The 23470-nt window shown below is 49.3% G+C and overlaps 1 pseudogene; it reads left to right on the top strand.

The window, feature by feature from the left end:
• The first annotated feature begins 13855 nt into the window (after window positions 1-13855).
• LOC123349504 overlaps window positions 13856-23470 on the top strand; it is a 32572-nt pseudogene continuing 22957 nt past the window's right edge.

Consider the following 23470-nt stretch of genomic DNA (forward strand, 5'->3'; position numbering starts at 1 on the left):
TTGGAGAAGAGGTAGGGAGTTCCGGGGGGCAGTCAAGAGACAAGGAGCAGGGGGGGTTGGATGGGGCAGAGGTTCGGAGGGGCAGTCAGGGGACAGGCAGCAATTGGATAGGCATGGGAGTCCAGGAGGTTTATCAGGGGACAGGTAGAGAGGTTCTGGGGGGAAGTTGGGTGGGGTCTCAGGAGGGGGCAGTTGGGGACAAGGAGAAGGGAGGCTTAGATAGGGGCTGGGGTTCCAAGGGGCAGTTAGGGGCAGGGGGTCTCGGGAGGGGGTAATCGGGGGACAAGGACCAGTGGTGCTTAGATAGGGGGTGGGGGTCCTGGGGGACAGTTGGGGCAAGGGTCTGGGAAGGGAGCAATCAGCGGCCAGGGGCTGGGATTCAAAGGGCTCTGGGCTGCTGGCAGCTGCGGGGAGCCCTGAGCCCTTTAAATCCCAGCCGCCTCCCCGGCTGGGATTCAAAGGGCTCTGGGCTCCCTGCCCCTGGGGCAGTGCAGAGCCCTCTGACTCCCGGCCGCGGCTGAGATTTAAAGGGCGCTGGGCTCCCCGCGCTTGCAGGCAACCCAGAGCCTCTGACTCCCGGCCGCGGCTGGGATTTAAAAGGCTCTGGGCTCCCCGCGCTTGCAGGCAGCCCAGAACCCTCTGACTCCCGGCCGCGGCTGGGATTTAAAAGGCTCTGGGCTCCCCGCGGCTGCAGGCAGCCCAGAGCCTCTGACTCCTGGCCATGGCTGGGATTTAAAAGGCTCTGGGCTCCCCGCGGCTGCAGGCAGCCCAGAGCCTCTGACTCCCGGCCGCGGCTGGGATTTAAAAGGCTCTGGGCTCCCCGCGCTTGCAGGCAGCCCAGAGCCCTCTGACTCCCGGCCGCGGCTGGGATTTAAAAGGCTCTGGGCTCCCCGCGGCTGCAGGCAGCCCAGAGCCTCTGACTCCCGGCCGTGGCTGGGATTTAAAAGGCTCTGGGCTCCTCGCGTTTGCAGGCAGCCCAGAGCCCTCTGACTCCCGGCCGCGGCTGGGATTTAAAAGGCTCTGGGCTCCCCGCGGCTGCAGACAGCCCAGAGCCTCTGACTCCCGGCCGGGATTTAAAAGGCTCTGGGCTCCCTGCGCTTGCAGGCAGCCCAGAGCCCTCTGACTCCCAGCCGCGGCTGGGATTTAAAAGGCTCTGGGCTCCTCGCGTTTGCAGGCAGCCCAGAGCCCTCTGACTCCCGGCTGCGGCTGGGATTTAAAAGGGGCGAAACCTAGCTCCAACTATTGGTGGAGCAGAGCCCCTGACTGTAAATATTCCTGGGGCTAAAGCCCCAGGAGCCCATATAAGTCAGCGCCCATGTCAGCCCTTTCCTTGCCAGCTTCTGTGAGCAGGGCCTTCCTCTGGCTCACAGCTTCACTTTGCTTTATGTTAGCAAAGTCCTGACCATTACTTTAGTTCAGGCCTTAGGCCTCATACCAGGCCTCTGATACAAGGGTTTATGTTTCAGAGCCTCATCTTACTACATTCCCCCACTTTTTGTCTTTTGATGGGGAGGATATTTACCCATTGTCCCAGAAAAGCATAATGCATGGACTAAAGATTACCCAATGGGCTAAACACTGTTATGTGGTTATCTTATTTTACCATCCATACACTCATGCCCCCTCTGTCTTTTTAGTTTGCACATTCCCACGTACAACTGATAGACGGATTTTATTATCCAATTATTTTTTAGTCCCTTGTGGTGAGCCTGGGAATGTTAGGCCCAGAACCATGACTGAGGCATGTAGTATTATGATTGAGCTTTAGAGGCACTCCCAAATAATTAATATATATGAATAATATGGATATGGCATATATATTTGGGTATATATGTATAGTATGTATGTGTAACCCTTCTGCCCCTCTGAGTTGGCAGCAACAAGGGCCGGGTTCAGTATTCAGGGGTTCTGTTTCAATAACACAGTGCAAAACCGGCTCGAGTCCCCACCCAGCGACCTGAGACAATTACATACCATCCCCCCCTGGGCGCACTAGGAGGCAATACTTCCCCACTCGCAAGCACAGAGTCCGAGTGTAGCAAAATCCTTTTAATAAAGGAGGGAAACAATGCGGCATCACGTTGGAGAAACACCACAAACAGGATTATAACACAAACCTTAAGCAAAAAAAACCCACCTCCAAGTACGTTTGGCAATGTCCTTTCCCCCTTAGGGTCTTAAGTCCAATCACCCCAAAGTCCAACAAAAGTCTCTGTCTCTGGTCAGTGCCACCCCAGAGTTCAAAAGTTTATCTGCAGAGTTATACCCCCCCAGTCTGGGTGGAAATGGGGGGGCACACACAGGGTGTTGAGGGGCACCTTACGTGGGCTAGGACCAACTGCTCCACCTCTCCGTGGAGTTCTACTGCAGCCTTCACCATGACCAGCTCCACTCCACGAGCTGTGCCACTCCTCCAGCCAACCTGTGAGCTGCTCCAGCCGTCCTCGCAAACCACTCCGCTCCCTGTTCCGTGGGCTGCTCCAACGGGCTGCAAACCGCTCCGCTCTGCCAGCCGCTTAGTGATAGATCTTTAGGCTCTGCCACTAGTTAACACAGCACTCAGTGATCTCAGCTCAGTAAGCTTAGCTCTTTTAGTGATTTCAGCTTGTAGTAGGGGAGCCCTGGTGCTGGTGCACCATTGGTCCAATGTGAATTCAACTCAGCAGCCTCTAGATGGACTCTTAATGGATTCAAAATTAGCTCTGCTCTTTAACAGTGGAGAGAGGAGGAAGTGCAATTGGTGTTCCAGGCCCTCAAAGGGGCCCATACCATCAGGTACACACACCAGTCCCCAACCTCTCTCATTTCACTGGGTTTTGGCACCCATGTCCCTTGTCTAGCAAGTGCTACTTAATTGCTGTTGAGACATCACTGTCATAAAGCAGTCTCATAGTTCCTCATTCTCATAATCAGGGTGACAACACTTTATTCCTCCTGCCCCAAAAACAAAGAAATTGGGGATCCCAGAGCTGTCAAAATAACCATCCCAGGCTGCTGTGGACTATGCTAGGTGGGGTGGGTGTGCCAATGCAAATACCTGAAATTCCTTTCCACACTCCCCATAATTCACCACTAGATGTCAGGGTAGAGCTCATCCTGACTCTGCTTACATATGTATACATTGTGACAGATTCAGGCCAGAAGAATATGAGAGAGTGCTGGAAGGCAGGTACATCAGCCTTCAGAATGAGCAGGCCTTTGTTCCCTGGATAGCCAAACAAAGGTTACTCCAGGCCAATTAAGACGCCTGACACCAATTAACCAGTTAAGGCCATTAGGCTAATGGAGACAGCTGGAACCAATCAAGGTCCCATTTATACTGTTTAAAAGCTCTCCTTCCAGTACCCTCCTGGAAGCTGAGGTGAAAGGAGCTGGAGGAGAGGAAGCATTGCTGAATCTTGAGGTAAGGGCGAAGCTAGGAAAAGGGGACCATGGGGGAAGTGGCCCAGGGAATCAAAGTGGTGAAGGGAAAACCACCAACAGCTGCTACCATTAGGGTCCCTGGGCTGGAACCTGGAGTAGAGGGTGGGCCCGGGGTTCCCCCCTGCCAATACTCTACAGAGATCCCCTGGAAAAGGGAAACAGGACTTAGTCCAGGCAGGAGGCCAAACTGTACCTACTGAGCTCTATGAAGCAACAGAGACTGTGGGCTATTTCCCCTTCCCATCTCCCATACTGGCTGGTGATGAAAGTAACTCAATAGGCTGTGACTCTTGCCACTACACTGAGAAAGGGTGGTCACATTGGGGCCTTAGTGAGTTTCTGAGGACCCACCAATACAGGCTTGGGACTTTGTGACACCATATAACAGCACTTTATATCCAAGCAGAACAATTCTTTTCCAAATCTGTTGCTGTAGTTTGGCTCTTGTGATACTGCAGATAGCAACCCACTTTTATTAGGGCAATGACAGTTCCCATCTGTATCATTATGAGTAGCAGGCTGAGTGTTTTGAAATACTGGGATAGGGATTGTGATAGTGTGGCCCACACTGCTATGGATATGAGAAGTAAAACAGAAATTTGGAGTAGTGACACTACCACTGAAGCCTTTATATATAAATATATTGTAATTAGTTACTACACAGTACTGTCCATTCATGTTATACATCAGTGGTCTCCAAACTGTTTTGATCGTGCACCCCATCAGTAAAAAATTTTTGAGCACGCACCCCCAATATATGTATATTTATTTATGTATAAATTATATACATGTACTACTGTACTAATACATTGTATACATTATAAAACATACACAAAAATAGAAATAAAAAAGGATGAGATAAAGATGAAAAACAATATTTTAAAAATGTTTTTTATTTATTAATGGTACAAAAAACCTTTCTTCTCTCACGAAAATATTAATAATATTTTTAGTGAGAGCAATGTGATTGAATATGCTTCATTATTTCTGAACATCTTGGTTTAACACTTTGTGATACAGTGATTCGAAGGTCTGGATTAGGGTTAGGTTGCGGGAGGCCACTCAGGGTCGGGGTGCAGGGTCTGGGAGGGAATTAGGGTGCAGGAGGGCGCTCAGGGTGGGGTGTGGGGTCTGGGAGGGAGTTAGGGTGCAGGAGGGCGCTCGGGGTGGGGGTGCGGGAGGAGGTTCAGGGCTGGGGCAGGCAGGAGGTGCAGAGCACTTACCTGGGGCAGCTCCTGTTTGGTGCAGGGGATGTGCAGGTGGCTCTGTGCAGCGCGGCACCGCCCCCATGGCCACAATTCTGGGAGCTACGATTCTGGGAGCTCCCCCCTGCACCCCTAGGCAGGGCCACCCAGAACACAGGGGCTTTAGGGGCTGCAGGGCCCTGAGCTAAGGGGGCCCCGGGGCCCTGGCCTGCAGCTCTAAAGCCCCTTTCGGAATGCGGCCCTGCGAGCACGGGCCAGAGGACTCAGGAGGAGCAGGGGCAGCCGCGCAGCCAGAGGCCAGAGAGAAGCAGCATTTTCCCCTTCAAAGCTCCACTTTCCCCTTCAAAGCACCACTTCTCTCCAGCCGGCTTTGAAGGGGAAAGCGCCGCTTCTTTCCTGCCGCTGGCTGCGCGGCTGCCCCTGCTCCTCCCAGGGCCGGAGGACTCAGGGCCGCATTCCAAAAGGGGCTTTAGAGCTGCAGGCCAGGGCCCCGGGTCCCCCTTAGCTCAGGGCCCTGCAGCCCCTAAAGCCCCTGCATTCCGGGTGGCCCTGCTTGGCCGGGGTGGGGGGCAGCTTCCCCACTTGCTCATTCCCTCCCTACTCCAGCCGCCCTTTTTTTTTTTTCTCCAGCAGCCCACCTCCTGCTGCGCACCCCACTTTGGAGACCACTGTTATGGATTACCCTTACTGCTGGTTGTCACCCTCTGGTAAGCTTCACTGGGCAGGAAACAGGAGTGGCATTTCTCTATTCCATTGGTTGAACTGCTCTGTGATACACCAGTAGTTGATGTAGATCCAGTTATTTTTTATGGCTGCTGTCTTCCAGATAACCTACTGAATGGACAGTAACCAATTTATCAGATATTGCTGTGTGAGGATGTAGTATTGATATCCAGACACTGAACAAGATTGTTTTGAATAACATGTGCCCAAAGAGGATGCAGTGTTACTGACCCAAATTATGACTGTTACTAACTGGCAATTTGTTTACTCAATTTGTAGTTACTATGTAACTTTTTGTTTGTTACCGTGTTTTTTCCTTGCCTTCACATTGTTTGCTGCATTCGTTTGTTAATTTTTACCTGTGTGTTGGTTAAACAGCTTAGCAAGGTTATGCCCATTGCAAATATTGTACAGCAATAATACAACAGTACGACGATAATACAGTAGTACAGCAATAATAGAGTTGTTTTTACACAGTAACAATGCTGAAATTAAATGACCGTTTATCCTGGCCCAGCTAGTGGTTTTTAGCTGATTGTTAACTTAATTGTCCATATATGGTTGGTAGAGGTGTATTTGATAAGTCTCTTATTTATAAAGCACTTCATTTCTCTTTTCTTGATGCTTGGGGGTGTCTTCGTGTGCTGGACATCCAAGGGCCTTGGCTTTTTATCTAGAGCATACCAAGTCTTTCCATAAATCAACTCAGCTCTTCATTGCCACAGCAGATAGGATCAAGGGCCTTCCAGTGTCCTTGCAGAGGATTTCCAACTGGATCACCTCTTGCATATAGACCTGTTACTAACTAGTGGGGGTCGTGCCACCACCTATCGTCAGAGCCCACTCAACTAGAGCTCACGCATCCTCGGTGGCTTTCCTGGCACACAAGGCCAGCCTTTGGGGTGGGTGGCCGGGGCGGCTGCCCGGGACAGCCTGCCAAAAGGGTGCCATGTGCTGGCCCAGGCCAGCCCCCCACTAGCATGCTACAGCCAAGTGGCCAAGGCACTGGTTCCTCTTCACCTGGCCCAGCCTCCCCCCGCCACTGCTCTCAGCCGGTGGGGCCACGGCTGCCTCGCCCCTCGCATTTGCTGCTCTTGTCCAGCCAGCCACCAGCTGAGGGCTCCTGCCAGTGATGGGGTGGAGAGTAGCTCTCAGCCACTGCGGCTCCACTCCAGCCCCACCTCCTCCCCCCAGAGGCTCATACCGCTTGGTGGAATGAGTGGGGAGGGAGAGGGAGGTTTGGTGGAAGGTCCAGGGGTTTCTGGCTTCCACACACCACAGATAGTTGGGCTCCCCTGTGGCGCAGCCCCCGCCTCCTCCATGGGCTCTCAGGCCCCTGATGGGCATGGAGAAGTGCTGGTGGGAGGGTGCTGCACATGCAGCTCCCCCATGCTCCCACCTTGGCCCCACCATTATTTGAATGCAGAGGCCGGAGAGTGAGGGGGTCCCAGACCATGCTGGACAGGAAGTGGCAACGGCACCCAGTGGATGGACACCCCGACCAGTGGGTGATCCTTGCTACAGGTAAGTCCCCTTGGCACAGGCCCCTCGGCGCAACTGGATCCCCATCACCCCCACCAGCACCCCTGGTGTAGTCCCAGTGTCCCCTGCCCCATCCCCCCACCATTGCCCCTTGGGTGGGATGTGGTCCTGGTTCAGTTTGGTCTGGGGAGGGATGCGGGTATGGTCTAGTTCAGGGGGTTTGATCTGGGGAGGGATGTGGATCTGGTTCAGTGTTCCCTGCCCCATCCCCCGACCATTGCCCCTTGGGTGGGATGTTGGTCTGGTTCAGTTTGGTCTGGGGAGGGATGTGGGTCTGGTTCTGTTTGGGGGGTTGGTCCGGTCTTTTGAATAATGACACTGCAAATAATATTAAAGTTTTTCATATTTTTAAATTTTTAAAACATTTTCAAATTTGCCTCAATTTCACACACAATTTAATTCAAGCCCTGGTAATTCATATGAGAAATGTGAAGGATGAGATAGTGTGATGGTTCCCTTTTGAGTGGTAGGAGGGGGCAGGCAGCCCTGGGCACACCGGCCGAAATCCACAATCATTATTATAGAATCATAGAATCTCAGGGTTGGAAGGGACCTCAGGAGGTTATCTAGTCCAACCCCCTGCTCAAAGCAGGACCAAACCCAACTAAATCATCCCAGCCAGGGCTTTGTCAAGCCTGACCTTAAAAACTTCTAAGAAAGGAGATTCCACTACCTCCCTAGGTAACCCATTCCAATTCTTCACCACCCTACTAGTGAAAAAGTTTTTCCTAATATCCAACCTAAACCTCCCCCTCTGCAACTTGAGACCATTACTCCTTGTTCTGTCATCTTCTACCACTGAGAACAGTCTAGATCCATCCTCTTTGGAACCCCCCTTCAGGTAGTTGAAAGCAGCTATCAAATCCCCCCTCATTCTTCTCTTCTGCAGACTAAACAATCCCAGTTCCCTCAGCCTCTCCTCATAAGTCATGTGCTCCAGCTCCCTAATCATTTTTGTTGCCCTCCGCTGGACTCTCTCCAATTTATCCACATCCTTCTTGTAGTGTGGGGCCCAAAACTGGACACAGTACTCCAGATGAGGCCTCACCAGTGCTGAGTAGAGGGGAATGATCACATCCCTCGATCTGCTGGAAATGCCCCTACTTATACAACCCAAAATGCCATTAGCCTTCTTGGCAACAAGGGCACACTGTTGACACATATTCAGCTTTTCATCCACCGTAACCCCTAGGTCCTTTTCTGCAGAACTGCTGCCCAGCCATTCGGTCCCTAGTCTGTAGCAGTGCATGGGATTCTTCCATCCTAAGTGCAGGACTCTGCACTTGTCCTTGTTGAACCTCATCATATTTCTTTTGGCCCAATCCTCTAATTTGTCTAGGGTTAGAGTTAGGGTTAACTATATCAATCCTATCAAAATGAGAAGTCCCATGGACAAAGAAAATATTCTAACAGCAGACAATGATCTAGCTGACACCCTCACAAAGGAGAGAGCTGTATCAGCACCTCCCTGGCCTGGTATGGCATGGATAACTGCCACTCATTACCTAGGGGTGGGATCCAAAGCAAAATCTCAAAGAATCCAGTATCAGAGGGGTAGCTGTGTTAGTCTGAATCTATAAAAAAAATAGAGTCCTGTGGCACCTTATAGACTAACAGACGTATTGGAGCATGAGCTTTCATGGGTGAATACTCAATTTGTGCATCTGACACACAATGAGGACCCTTGTATCAAAAGCCCAAGGAGGGACTACACAAAAAGGGATTAGTTATACAAACGGGGCTTTCCTGTGCCTTGGTTGTTTCAAACCCCATTCAGGTAGTGCCAAGAGTGGTTTGTGCTAGACATGATCCAACAAACCGAATTAGGAGGGGAGCTCTCATGCACCAAGTACCTAAAGGACCTTGGGAAGAATTCCAAGTTGATTATATCAGACCACTACCCAGACTATTAAATATCTCATCTGTGTGGACAGTTTCACCTGTAGGATTGAAGGATTCCCACTAAGAGCATGGTAACCTTGGAAACTGCAAATCAGCTATTATAGGGGGTAATTTGTAAACGGGAGGTTCCAAAGGGGTCACTTTAGGGAGAGATAGTCAGGGAACTCTGCAAATTATTACAGATTGATTGGAAATTCCACCTGCCTTACCATCCTGTAGTGTCAGGACAAGCAGAGAGAATGAATAGGTCTATAAATAGGTTGGGTCCCACACTCTAGTGCACTTCTGAGAACAGAGTCATAAGTGGTACCATGCAGCACAGATAAAATGGTACCAAAGGTATCCCATTACTGAATGAAGCAAGATATCTTTGTTTTCCCCCCAAGAAATTGGTTACTTTCAGAGATCTGTGGTGGTTGGTGAGAGAATGAGAGACCATTAACTGTTGAATAGTTCAGTAATTGTATTCTGCATCAGTTAAATCTTGTATCCCTTGAAGGACTTCCAGCTGATGTGGGAGTTCCAAAAGGAACCCACTGACATTTGGATTACTGTCCTTCAAATAATCCATGCCATGGTGGTGTACATGAAACCCTTCATGTTTACCCACTGAGTCTCTCACTAGGACTGAATTAAACTATCACCCAATAAAAAAGTCTTTGGACAAGACTATCAACTATGAATCCAGTCAAAATGTGAACTTATGGAACTATCACTGTACAGTCCAATGCAGAGACCTAACACAAATTTTGACGACTTTGTAGCAATGTCTGCTCATCACACTGGTTTAATGATTTGGTATACACCCAAATATGGGTGTTTAAGGAAGGCAGTCAGGTGGTCCTCAGCACTAAATTGGCCATGGGCAGGCCATGGATGACTAGTTAGAAAACTGGTTAAGATGCTAACGGGAAAAGTGCCCCCCCACCACCACACACACACACTGAGGTGGCCATGACTCTTGCAACTGTTGTGGGACATATTACCACCACTGATCTGCTGGGTATAACATGGCAAAGAAAAACCTTGCTGAATGCATTGTGGCCTAATAGTACCCTGTTGGTACTAAGCTGCTGGGTCACTGGGACTGGTGCATGTCTTTGGCGTGCACCTAGAGCATCCGTCCCAATACGTGAGGTGAGTTCCATCCTTAATTGCATGACATTGACAGGATTTGTAACCTTATAGATCACTGTTGCAACCACTGTTATATATTTGCAGTAAATATTGTACAGAGGTTGTCGTGTGAGGTGTCAATGGCAAGGTTATGGTTTGCTGGTTATGATTATGCTGTCTATATATGTGTATCATTTTTGTAGTTGAAGTTAGGAATATTGGCTCTATACTGTCTGTATTTCAAACTTATGCTATGCTTCTGGGTGACATCCCAGACAAGTTGGTGTCAGATCTGTCTAGCCTGCTCGATGGCCCATTAAGGACCATCAGCTATACAATTGACCCATTGAGAGAAGGCAAATACATCTTGTGACTCAGCAAAGTATGTAGAGACTTGCTCATGTGATGCCAAACTCTATTTTGCTGTAATTTTCCACAGTAAGAACAAAGAGGTGTTTTTACACCTGGAAAAGGCTATAAAAGGCTGATGCCTGATCTCCATCTTGTCTTCAATCCTGCTTCTTACCTCTGGAGGGACTTTGCTACAAACAGAACGTCTACACAAAGGACTGATGACCCATCCCAGCTGGGGATGTACTCCAGAGACTTGATTTGAACTTGCAGTTTATTCTATCTCTGCTGCAAGCCTGAACCAAGAACTTTGCCATTACTGTAAGTAATTGATTCCATTTAACCAATTCTAGCTCTCATCTGTATCTTTTTCCTTTTATGAATAAACCTTTAGATTCTAAAGGATTGGCAACAGCATGATTTGTGGGTAAGATCTGATCTGTATATTGACCTGGATCTGGGCCTTGGTCCTTTGGGAATCGAGAGAACTTTTTTTTCTTTTACTGAGGTACTGGTTTTCATAACCATTTGTCCCCATAACGAGTGGCACTGGTGGTGATACTGGGGAGTGTCTAAGGGAATTGCTTGTGACACTTGTGGTTAGCCAGTGGGGTGAAACCAAAGTCCTCTCTGTCTGGCTGGTTTGGTTTGCCTTGGTATACAAAGAAACCCCAGCCTTAGGCTGTAACTGACCTGCTTTAAGAAATTTGTCCTGAATTGGTGCTCTCAGAAGTGTCCCACCAGAATCAGCATCATTACAACTTGCTAGCTCAATATGGGTCCACAAGATAGATGTCCCAAGGGTTCACAGGACCTGATCAAGTTTGCGTCTCACCCATCCAGCAATTAGTGTCTATTCCCCATACTCCTATCACCCTTCCTACTCCCATTCCTGAGCTTCAAATAGCTAAACAGAGAACTCCCTTTAGTTAAATCACGACCCTTTCAGATTTACTGGATGCAGCTCTTGTTTTAGCCACAGTCACCCTCATTTTTGCTAACACCTCTGTCATTTTTTATCTCAACAGTACCCCTTTCACAAAAAACCGCCATCTCTTCCTGAGCGGTGGGCGAGTAGGACAACAACTGTAGGAATCCATAGAAGGGTCCTGGGAGCACTCAGCAGCGGGGTGGGTGTACTCACCAGACTGGTGGCAGAAGCATTACAAAACAAATTAGCAGTAGTTTTGGATGCAACTGGCACTGTTCTTAACCAGCACATTGAGGCTAATGCTTTAAAAAAACAAGACTTATACTGAGCCAAATTGTGGTAAATTCAGATAACTTTTGGGCAAGTGAAATTTGGTTAGTGCCCAAACCATGGGCCATGACTTGTCAACAAGGAGATCAGGTTATCATTGATGACGTGAAAGAAATCGTAATCAACCCAGAAAACGCCAGGTGGCTGGAGCGGCTATGAAACTGGGTTGCAAATAACATGGTCAAGGAAAGCAATTGCCAGCCATGGTGGTAAATTAATACTACTCAATGCACCACACAGGAATGTACAATTGACCTTCTGAGTCCTATATGGGGTGCATTAGTTCAGGTATATCCAGTTGTTAACATAAATTGGGAATGGAGTTCCAGATTATGCTATCCTATTAAGGAATGGCATTTGGGCCGTTAAATGGATTTATTTTTCCATTATGTAGGTTGATGGGCATCTCCATCTTCAAAATGGATGGATTTGCCAGAAAGGGGAATGGAACACTTGCCAACCCAAATGTAAACAACCAATAAGGAGACTGTGAATTGGTCTTTGTATCAGGTGCAGACAGACACTTACTATGTGGGAGAAGGCAAGGTATGTTTCCATTCTAAAGAACCTGCTAATCTTAGAATTGAAACACAAAATATTACTTTTGTAGGAATTGTAGTAGCCAACATTTAGTGTACTAACCAAACTATACCAGGAGGAAGCATGAGCAGGAGAGCGAAAGAGGGGAGGACTCCTGCCTCATACTGAGAAAGCAGGACAATCAGCGTGTTATCTTAAGTGCTTATACACAAATGCAAGAAACCTGGGAAACAAGCAGGTAGAACTGGAAGTCCTGGCACAGTCAAGGAACTATGATGTGATTGGAATAACAGAGACTTGGTGGGATAACTCACATGACTGGAGCACTGTCTTGGCTGGATATAAACTGTTCAGGAAGGACAAGCAGGGCAGAAAAGGTGGGGGAGTTGCATTGTATGTAAGAGAGCAGTATGACTACTCAGAGCTCCAGTATGAAACTGCAGAAAAACCTGAGAGTCTCTGGATTAAGTTTAGAAGTGTGAGCAACAAGAGTGATGTTGTGGTGGGAGTCTGCTGTAGACCACCAGACCAGGGGGATGAGGTGGATGAGGCTTTCTTCCGGCAACTAACTAAAGTTACTATATCACAGGCCCTGGTTCTCCTGGGGGGACTTCAATCACCTATTGCTGGGAGAGCAATACAGCGGTGCACAGACAATCCAGGAAGTTTTTGGAAAGTATAGGGGACAATTTCCTGGTGCAAGTGCTGGAGGAACCAACTAGGGGCAGAGGTCTTCTTGACCTGCTTCTTACAAACTGGGAAGAATTAGTAGGGGAAACAAAAGTGGATGGGAATCCGGGAGACAATGACCATGAGCTGGCTGAGTTCAGGATCCTGACACAAGAAAGAAAGAAAGAAAGAAAGAAAGGAGAGCAGCAGAATGCAGATCTTCTGAGCTGCCTGTAGGGCTCCGGGCGTTGACGGCATCTGAAGCTGACAGAAGTCTGCACCACTATCCGGAGTCGCAGGCAAGGTACGGGATGTGCTGCACTGCTCGACTTGACCTGGGACCCGAGTTCCCGAAGGGGGTGTTGAGCTGCCCGGCACGGGTCTTGGCTTGCCCCCAGCTCACTCCTTTCTCTTGCAGAAAGTAGGAGATCTTCCCCTCACTGTCTTCTTCAGCTTCTTCCCCGGAACTGTGAAGGGGGATCAGTGCCAGCTCATGGTCGGCACCAGTGGAGCACTGTGCACCAACGCTGCGGTGCTCGATACTGAGTCTGACCATTGCTTCGGTGCTGGAGTGAGTGCTGACTCTATCAGGAGCACTTTAAAGCAGTTGTCCTGCTCCTTTTTCATCCTGGGTTTCAAGGATTTACAAATATGAATACTAACTATGTACAACTCTATTACAGGTTTTGTGAAGTGTGCAAGAACAGAGAACAAAACAATGCTAGCCGAAGGAGCAGACGTTCCAGCACAGTCACTGGCGGCAAGAAGGAACTGAGGGTGGGGAGAGCTGGCAGCATCCCTTATACTGCGGCATGTGCGCGCCACTCCAGAGGGCACCAGAGCCAGTCCCCTACGAATACTGCTGAAGGAAAAACATCCAGCACCAGTGCATGTGGCGAGCACACACACCTAATACGGAATGGACATGTGCAAGCACTTGAAGAAGCAGCAAGAGATATGAGTGTTCTGGCTAACCGTCACAGGCAGTAAGGAGGACCTGAAGTGGCGGTGGGTCTGTAGGGCCCTATATTCAGCGCCATTAAGGCGTGACCCAAGGGGGCACCCGGACTAACCTGGCGGGGAAAAACCTGGCTAGGGGGGAAACCTTCTGACTGCCACGTACATGGCGCACGCACACCTAATTGGAATTGATATGAGCAATCACTCGGAGAAGAAGGATCATTCCAGGCAACCATCCCAGGTGATAAGAAGGAACTGAGAGGATGAGGGGCCAGCAGCACCCCTTATATCTGGCTCTAAAGCTGGTCCTACAGATACCACTGAGGGAAATCTCTCTGACAAATCTGCATGTGGCCCGCACACACCTAGCCTAGAATGGACATGAGCAAACATTCAAAGAAGAACGTATCCATCTTCAATGTAATTTGTTCTCTCACTGTAAAAATATATTCCACTTCCATCCAAAGACATCTCAGTCATCTGACAGACATCACTTTTGATTTGCTGTTGCAAAGCACTGAGATTTCTGTTGATGCTTATGCAATATGTGTATTGCTGCATCATTCATGAACCACAGAATGTTGTGTAAACAGAAATAGTAAATTTGTCAGTTTTAATCATTAGCCAATACAGATGTGCAGTGAGAATTTTTTTTTCACATTTTGCAGACCCACTGTGTAGTCAATAAGGAACCGCTTTGAGAACCATTACTCTAGTTGGACATACTTGTGTTCCATCTCTGGACAAGGCAGTAGAGAAGGAACTGAGGATAGTTCAACTGCATATCCCTGAATAGGCTCAGTGTCTGCCACAAGTAAGCACAGGGAGAATGCATGGGCTGAACAGATACTGCTAGCTAAAAGTCTCCAATCAAGGGCTTGAGAGGTGCATGTTCACCTGAAGTGGAGAATCCATAGGGCTACTACTCAAAGGAGCAGCATTCTATTCTGGCTGAGTGGACTACATTGTGTCCTTGCACATATCGACTTAGCCATAGCAATCCATTGTCTCATGAGCTCAGGTGCTATTATTGCAAGACCCCAGAGTCTACCAAAACACTTACTGGTGCAAATGCAGCAATTCTCTTGCTGATTACACAAGTTGATAGGATCACACTGCACCAGCACTGCAACCGAAGCACTGGCTGCCTGTCAAATGGCAGGTGATTACCACATCCAGGTCTTCAGATTCAAAGCTCTCCCTGGGCAGGGAACACCGTCTCGGAAACTGCTCATCCCACCACAGTCACGACTTCCCAAGGGATGGTGGAAACTCCCAGTGGGCAGGATGAAACTAGTGTGGGTGGGACATGGAGCCAATCCAGCAGCCCTCCAATGACTGGAGAACTCCCTGCCACAGAATCTAAGGATGGCTGCAATTCAAAGCTCTTTCAGGACAAATTGCAAGCACCAGCTCTGATTCAGCCTCCGCACAATATAAGAATGCCCCAAGTCTCATGCAATTCCCTCGCCACAACAAAAATCCCTTCCTTCCCCCACTATTGGGATGAGTGCACACAAGGAAGAACAAGCAGAGAAAAGAGGAATGAAATGAATGGTCTAGCTACCCCCACAAGCCTCGGCATAGCAGAGAGAAACGCATAGTAAGGGGAGTGCTGACCTTGATACTGTTCTCTCTTATGATCATGTGGCTTCTCAGTGCAAACGTGGCTGGCCTGATTTTCCAAAGAACGAAACCCACAGCTCCTGGACTCCATTGCATCATTATTTGTGCCTGCAATTCCTGTGATTGCATATGGGCTAAACTCCATTACTGTTTGTGCCTGCAATTACCATGACTCAGAGTGGAAATTGGTTAACTGGACAATTAAGTATCTACCTGCCCATTTGCACACATAGCTAAGTTATTCAAATGCATAGTTGTTGTCAGTGCACACAAAGATGCACATACAGTGTGACATACAGCCAGAAATCCATGAAAATCAGACCATGTGTCATTATCATGAACACTTTTCACAAAGCAATCACTCTATAACTGACCTCTCCGTCCTCATAACCAAAGGAAAGCTGCACAGCACCTTCAAAAGACAAGCCTTGGAGCTTAAATTAATAACTTAGCTAGACAATAAAAATCATGGACTGAATACAGACAAAAGGACATAAGAACAGCCAAACTGGGTCAGACCAAATGTCCATCTAGCGCAATGTCTTCCAACAAAGGCCAATGCCAGGTGCCCCACAGGGAATGAACAGAACAGGGAATCATCAAGTGATCCATCCCGTCACCCATTCCCAGCTTCTGGTAAAACCAAGGCTAGGGACACCATTCCTACCCATCCTGGCTAATTAGTAATGGAATTAACCTCCATTTACTTATCTAGTTCTTTTTTGAACCCTGTTATAGAATCATAGACTATCAGGGTTGGAAGGGACCTCTGGAGGTCATCTAGTCCAACCCCCTGCTCAAAGCAGGACCTAATCCCCAGCTAAATGAGAAGTCTTGGCCTTCGCAATATCCTCTTCAGAGTCCCACATGTTGACTGTGCATTGTGTGGAAAAAATCCTTCCTTTTTGTTTGTTTTAAACCTGCTGCCTATTAATTTTATTTGGTAATCCCTAGCTCATGTGTTATGAGAAGGAGTAAATAACACTTCCTTATTTACCTTCTCCACACCAGTCATGATTGTATAGACCTCTATCATATCCTCCCTTAGTTGTCTCTTTTCCAAGCTGAAAAGTTCCAATCTTATTCCTGTCTCCTCATATGGAAGCCATTCCAGACCCCTCATCATTTTGTTGCCCTTTTCTGAACCTTTTCCAATTCCAATATATCTATTTTAAGATGGGGTGACCACATCTGCACGCAGTATTCAACATGTGGGTGTACCATGGATTTATATGGAGGCAATAGGATATTTTCTGTTTTATTATCTATCACTTTCATAATGATTCCCAACATTCTGTTCACTTTTTTGACTGCCGCTGCACATTGAGTGGAGTCACTAGATTTATGGTTTATTACATCAATCTATAAGCCATTAACCTACCCTCACCACCCATGACTGGCCAAGTGTTTATGGGCCCCGTCATCTTGAATGGTCCCTTGAAATCTGTGATAAATACTTATGCTAAACAATCTGCTCCACCTTGTATTTAGCTGTGAAACTCTGGGGCCTGGTGTACACTACGTGTTTAAACCAAATTTAGCAGCGTTAAACCGAATTAACCCTGCACCCATCCACACAACAAAGCCCTTTATATCGATATAAAGGGTTCTTTAAACTGGTTTCTGTACTCCTCCCTGATGAGGGGAGTAGCGCTGAAATCAGTAGTGCCATGTCGGATTAGGGTTAGTGTGGCCGCAATTCGACAGTATTGGCCTCCGGGCGGTATCCCACAGTGCACCACTGTGACCGCTCTGGAAAGCAATCTGAACTCAGATGCACTGGCCAGGTAGACAGGAAAAGCCCCACAAACTTTTGAATTTCATTTCCTGTTTTCCCAGCATGGAGCTCTGATCAGCACGGGTGGCGATGCAGTCCCAAATGCAAAAAGAGCTCCAGCATGGACCGTACAGGAGATACTGGATCTGATCGCTGTATGGGGAGACAAATCTGTTCTATCAGAGCTCTGTTACAGAAGACGAAATGACAAAGCATTTGAAAAAAATCTCCAGGCTATGATAGACAGAGGCTACAGCAGGGACTCAGCACAGTGCTGCATGAGAAGCATAATGGAAAGCCAAAGAATCAAATGGACGCTCATGGAGGGAGGGACGGGGTACTGAGGACTCCACCTATCACACAGTCCCCACAGTCTCTGAAAAGCATTTGCATTCTTGACTGAGCTCCCAATGGCTGAAGGGTCAAAAACATTTTCCCAGGTGTTTCAGGGTGTATGTTGTCAATTTACATCCTTCCCCCCCACACCCCGAAAGAAAAGGGAAAAAATAGTTTCTCGCCTTTTTTCAATGTCACCCTATGTCTACTGCATGCTGCTGGTAGATGGGGTGCTGCAGCGCTGAACACCAGCATCCCCTTCCCAGTGGCAGATGGTGCAATATGACTGATATCGGTCTTCATCATCAACCCATGAGTGCTCCTGGCTGGCCTCGGTGAGGTCGGCCGGGGGCGCCTGGGTAAAAATGGGAATGACTCCCGGTCATTCCTGGCAGATGGTACAAAATGGTTGGTAACCGTTCTCATCATAGCAACTGGAGGCTGAGCTCCATCAGCCCCCCCCTCCCTTTCATGTCTAAAGAAAAGATTCTGTACTGCCTGGACTATCATAGCAGCGGGAGGCTTCCTCCCCCTCATTTTATCTCACTAAAAAGTCAGTGTTTCTTATTCCTGCATTGTTTATTACTTCATCACACAAATGGGGGGGACACTGCCACGGTAGCCCATCAGGGTTGGGGGAGGAGGGAAGCAACGGGTGGGGTTGTTGCAGGGGCACCCCCTAGAATGGCATGCAGCTCATTTCTGCGGGATCTCTGGGGCTCTGACATGGAGCAGCTGTGCTCTCTGGTTCTCTAGTACACGTGCCTCATATTCTAGGCAGCACTGACTCTATTTTTAAATAAAACAGAAAGGGAATGACCCAGTGAGTCATTCCCATTTTTGTCCATGCGCCCCCAACTGACCTCAGCGAGGCCAGCCAGGAGCACCCATGACAGCAGCAGACGGTACAAAACGATTGATAACCGTCATCGCCAATTTCCAATTGCAAATGGTGCAAAATGACTGATAACCATCATCTCATTGCCAATTACAATGGCAGATAGCAGAGATGGTTACCATCCCTATTGCACTACCTTGCAAAGGCAAATTAATGCTGCTGTGTAGCACTGCAGTACTGCCTGTCAGCAGCATCCAGTACACATACGGTGACAGTGACAAGGCAAAACGGGCTCCATGGTTGCCATGCTATGGCGTCTGCCAGGGCAATCAAGGGAAAAAGGGCGCGAAATGATTGTCTGCCATTGCTTTCATGGAGGAAGGATTGAGTAACGACATTTACCCAGTATCACCCTCGATACTGTTTTTGCATTGGGATCTCAACCCAGAATTCCAATGGGTGGGGGAGACTGCGGGAACTATGAGATAGCAACGGGCTAGCTACCCACAGTGCAACGCTCTGGAAGTCGACGCTAGCCTCGGTACATGGACGCACACCACCGAATGTGCTTAGTGTGGCTGCGTGCACTCGACTTTATACAATCTTTATACAATCTGTTTTACAAAATCAGTTTATGTAAAATCGGAATAATCCCATAGTGTAGACATACCCTGGGTATGTCTACACAGCAGCTAAAAACCCACAGCTGGCCCAGGCCAGCTGTCTTGGGCTTACGGGCCTCTGCCTGTGGGGCTGTAAAATTCCTATGTAGACATACAGGGTTGAGTTGGAGCAGTGGCAGATTAGTCACTGGACCGATGGGGCCCGTGCTCAAGGGCCCCAGCCAATTGGGGGCCCCAGAAAAATGTGTGCCCCTGCTCCCAAACCCTGCTCCCCAGCAGGATTGCCAGGTGGGCAGGGTGGGGGAAGCCCTGGTGCCCTAACCCCACTCCCTAGCAGGAGCACTGGGCGGGTGGGCATGGCAAACCACTGTGCCCCAACCCCGCTCCATAGCAAAAGTGGGGGTGGGGGTGGGGTAAACCTTAGCACCCAGACTCTGGCTGAAGCCCTGGAACATGAGGAGCTCTAGCTTCCTGCCACGGCCTCTGGGCTGCGGGAGCTCTTACTCCCGGTTGTGGCCCCAGGGCCATGGTGGAGGGGTCGGGGGAGAGAACAGAGCTTCTCCAGTCTTTGGGCCGCAGGGGAAGGTAGAAAGGAGCAACCGGGTTGCGGGACCTCAGTCATGGGGTCGAATGGGGTAGACAGTGGGTGGAATGTGGCAGTGCTGTGGAGGGAAGGGGCAGAAGGGAGATGAGACTGCAGGTGGAAGGGCTAGGGAGGTGCCCCCAACATTCTCTGACCCAAGGCCCCACAAACCCTTAATCCGCCTCTGTGGCTGGAGCCCAAGCTCTGGGCCCCCACAAGGAAGGAGCGTTCCAGAGCCCAGGCTCCAGCCTGAGCCTGAACATCTACACAGAAATTTTTAGCCCCATAGCCTGAGCCCCAAAAGCCCAGGTCAGTTGACCCAGGGGCCTTTTCTTCCAGTATAAACATATCCTCTCAGTACATTTCCCAGACTGGAAGAAGAGCTCTGTGTAAGCTCAAAAGCATGTGTCTCTTACCAACAGAAGTTTGTCCAATTAAAGGTATCACCTCACCCACCTTCCCTAATATCCTGGTACCAACATAGCTACAATAACGCTGCATACATATTAGTGTTTAATAGGTCTCGCTGTTGTAATCAAAGTGTCTGAGTAAGAGTGGAGTTGTTCAAATCCCTGCCCACACTACATAACTTTTAATCTAGAGGCTTAACTCTAGATGCAACACTAGTGTTAGGAGGAGCCCAAGCATCATTATTTAGGCTGAGCTGCAGATGGGGAGCAGGTGGCTGGAAGCTGCAGCTCAGTGACGACGAAAGAGTTCAATGTCATGAGCGTTCTGGTGACTGGATCCAATCGAGGAATCGGCCTGAGACTCGTGAAGCAATTTCTAGAGCTACCAAATCCACCAGAATGGATCTTTGCCACCACAAGGGAGCTGGATGAATCCCAGAGCAAGGTGAGGATGAAATCTAGCCTTTACAGGAAGGTTTGGGCAGCAGAAACAGCCTGAGAATTGGGTTTCCCTGCAGTGCAGGCTGCAAAGACAGGATCAGATAAGGAGCGGGTTCCCTTTAAAAGCATTTGAGAGGCTCAAATGGGAAACTCAGAGCTCACAGTAAAACTCAAATGCTAGTGTGTCTCAGCAATAGAGAGGCAAGATGCTACCTATATTTTAACAAGGGGCTTGTTATAAAATGTTCCACTGTGGCCTGTGATAAACCCCATGCTCTAGATGTATCCAGAGAGGGCTGACTCTGTCAGAGACAGGACAGAGAAATCACCCTGGCCCCCTACATTTCTACATTTGTTTGCCAGAGGCTGGGAATGAGCACCAGGGGATGGACCACTTGATGATTCCCTGTTCTGCTCATTCCCTCTGGGGCACATGGCACTGGCCACTGTCGGAAGACAGGATACTGGGCTAGATGGACCTTTGGTCTGACCCAGTAGGGCCATTCTTATGTGGTGGAATTGTAACCACCAGGGCTTTTGAGACATCCCAGCCTCATTGCAGAAAGCTGCAGAGAAGCCTCTCTGAGGCACCTGGTTCACTCATCCACATGCCACTTGTTGTGGGACAGCAGGGTTCTGGGAATTGGCTTTTCCCAGCTCAGTCACCAGCACCTTCCTTGAGGGGTTCATCCAACCCCAGGCACTGCACAGCATTCCCTATTGCAGATCCCAGACCTGCAGCTGAGGTCAGAGCCGTCCTAGACCCTGATTATCTTCCAGGATTTTTCTAACCAAGTGAAAATGTTTCTTTTCCCAGGAGGTAATCGAGCTGGCATTGAAGCATCCAAACCTGGTGGTGCTGCAGATGGGTATGTAGCTATCTCTGCATCTACTGTGACAAAGTTCCTCCTCTATCTTGGTGGGCCCTGCACTTATAAGTGGATTTGCTCACCTCAGATTCACCAAGTGGGTCAGGGAAACAGCCCAGAGACCTTCCCCTCTGGTGGAACCCACAGTCCAGGTCAATTCCTCCTGTGTTTGATCAGGAGTTGGGAGGTTTGGGGCGTACCTGGGCCCACCCTCTACTCCAGGTTCCAGCCCAGGGGCCTGTGGACTGCAGCTGTCTAGAGTGCCTCCTGTAACAGCTGCATGACAGCTACAACTCCCTGGGCTACTTCCCCATGGCCTCCTCCCATCACCTTCTTTATTCTCACCACAGAACCTTCCTCCTGGTGTCTGATAACACTTGTACTCCTCACTCTCAGCTCCTAGTGCCTCCTGCTCCCAGCTCCTTGCATGCACACCACAAACTGAAGTGAGGTCCTTTTTAAACTCAGGTGCCCTGATTAGCCAGCCTGTCCTAATTGATTCTAGCAGTTTCTTCTTAATTGGCTCCAGGTGTCCTAATTAGCCTGCCTGCTTTAATTGGTTCCAGCGAGTTCCTGCTTGTTCTGGAACTGCTCCTGTTACCTTACCCAGGGAACAAGGGACCTGTTTGTTCTGAGGGCTGAAATACCCACCTTCCCCTCTTTTGAGGCTGTTCTGCTGGCTGGTTTCTCCCCCCTCCCCTCCAGCTGCTGCTGTGGGGAGGACCCTGGTGGTGAGACCCTCAGAGTGGAGTGCAAGGCCCCACTTTTTCCAACATTTTTGGGGCCTCCCTCGGCTGGGTTGCTGCTGCCCTTGCTGCTGCTGGGGAGCTGTTCCTGCTGCTGAAGCTGAGGAGGGAGCTGGGGGGGGGGCTGTTTTGTGGTGGGGGTTTGTAACATCCTCGCTTCTGTGGTGGTAGGTGCCTTTGCTGTGGGGAGCTGGGGGAGTGGCCTGGAGCCCTCCCCTCCCCCCCCGGTCCATCTGCTCCTCTACTGCCACCACCACTGCCCCCTCCACCTTTCCACCTGCCTTCTGGCTCTGTTCTCTGCTCCCCGGCCTAGCAGTTTGCTCTGCCCTTCTAACCGTCCAGAGAATGTAATGGCAGCAAGCAGGTATTTGTTTTTCAGACGCCCATGGGTGCTCATGTCCATTCCTTCCCTTGGCTTTGTCGTCCCTCCCCTGCTGCATTCGACCGGCCTGCCCCACACTCCCTTGCCGGAGCGAGAGCCCAGAATTCAACTCCCCAGCCCGGGCACAGGACGGACTCATGAAGGCAAAGCAGGCAACACGCTCCCTATGCCCTGTTGCAATTGCACTTTACCCGCTGCTGCTGCATGCCAGGGACTGGAGAGGAGAGTGCCCATTTCACCTTGCGGCTCTTTGAATCCTACCCTGGCCAAACCCAGCTTGCGCCCTTTCCCTCCTCCACACCCAAACCCGGTCTGCTTCCCTTCCCCTCCCCAGCCAAACCCGATCCTCCCAGTGACCGACCCCGGTCTGCTCCCCTTGCACTCCCTGGCCAAACCTGAACCCCGACTGACCAAACCAACCCAGTCTGCTTCCCTTCTCTATCATAGAATCATAGAATTCAAGATCAGAAGGGACCATTATGATCATCTAGTCTGACCTCCTGCAAGATGCAGGCCACATAAGCCGATCCACCCACTCCTGAAATAATTCTCTCCCTTGACTCTGCTGTTGAATGCTCCAAATCATGATTTAAAGACTTCTAGTATCAGATAATCCACCAGCAAGCGACCCCTGCCCCATGCTTCGGAGGAAGGCGAAAAACCTCCAGGGCCACTGCCAATCTACCCTGGAGGAAAATTCCTTCCCGACCCCAAATATGGTGATCAGCTGAACCCCGAGCATGCGGGCAAGACTCTCCAGCCAGACCCTCTGGAAAAAGGCTAACAATATCCTATCATTGACCCTTTGTACTAATTACCATTGTGCCATGTTATTGACCTATTGACTAAACCCGTTATCCTATCATACCATCTCCTCCATAAACTTATCTAGCTTAATCTTAAAGTCATGGAGGTCCTTCGCCCCCACTGTTTCCCTCGGTAGGCTGTTCCAGAATTGCACTCCTCTGATGGTTAGAAACCTTCGTCTAATTTCAAGCCTAAATTTCCTGACTGACAATTTATATCAGTTTGTCCTCGTGTCCACATTAGCACTGAGCTGAAATAATTCCTCTCCTTCCCTGGTATTTATCCCTCTGATATATTTAAAGAGTGCAATCATATCTCCTCTTATCCTTCTTTTGGTTAA

This window comes from Mauremys mutica, chromosome 14, assembly GCF_020497125.1.
Source record: "Mauremys mutica isolate MM-2020 ecotype Southern chromosome 14, ASM2049712v1, whole genome shotgun sequence".
Lineage (NCBI taxonomy): Eukaryota > Metazoa > Chordata > Testudines > Geoemydidae > Mauremys > Mauremys mutica.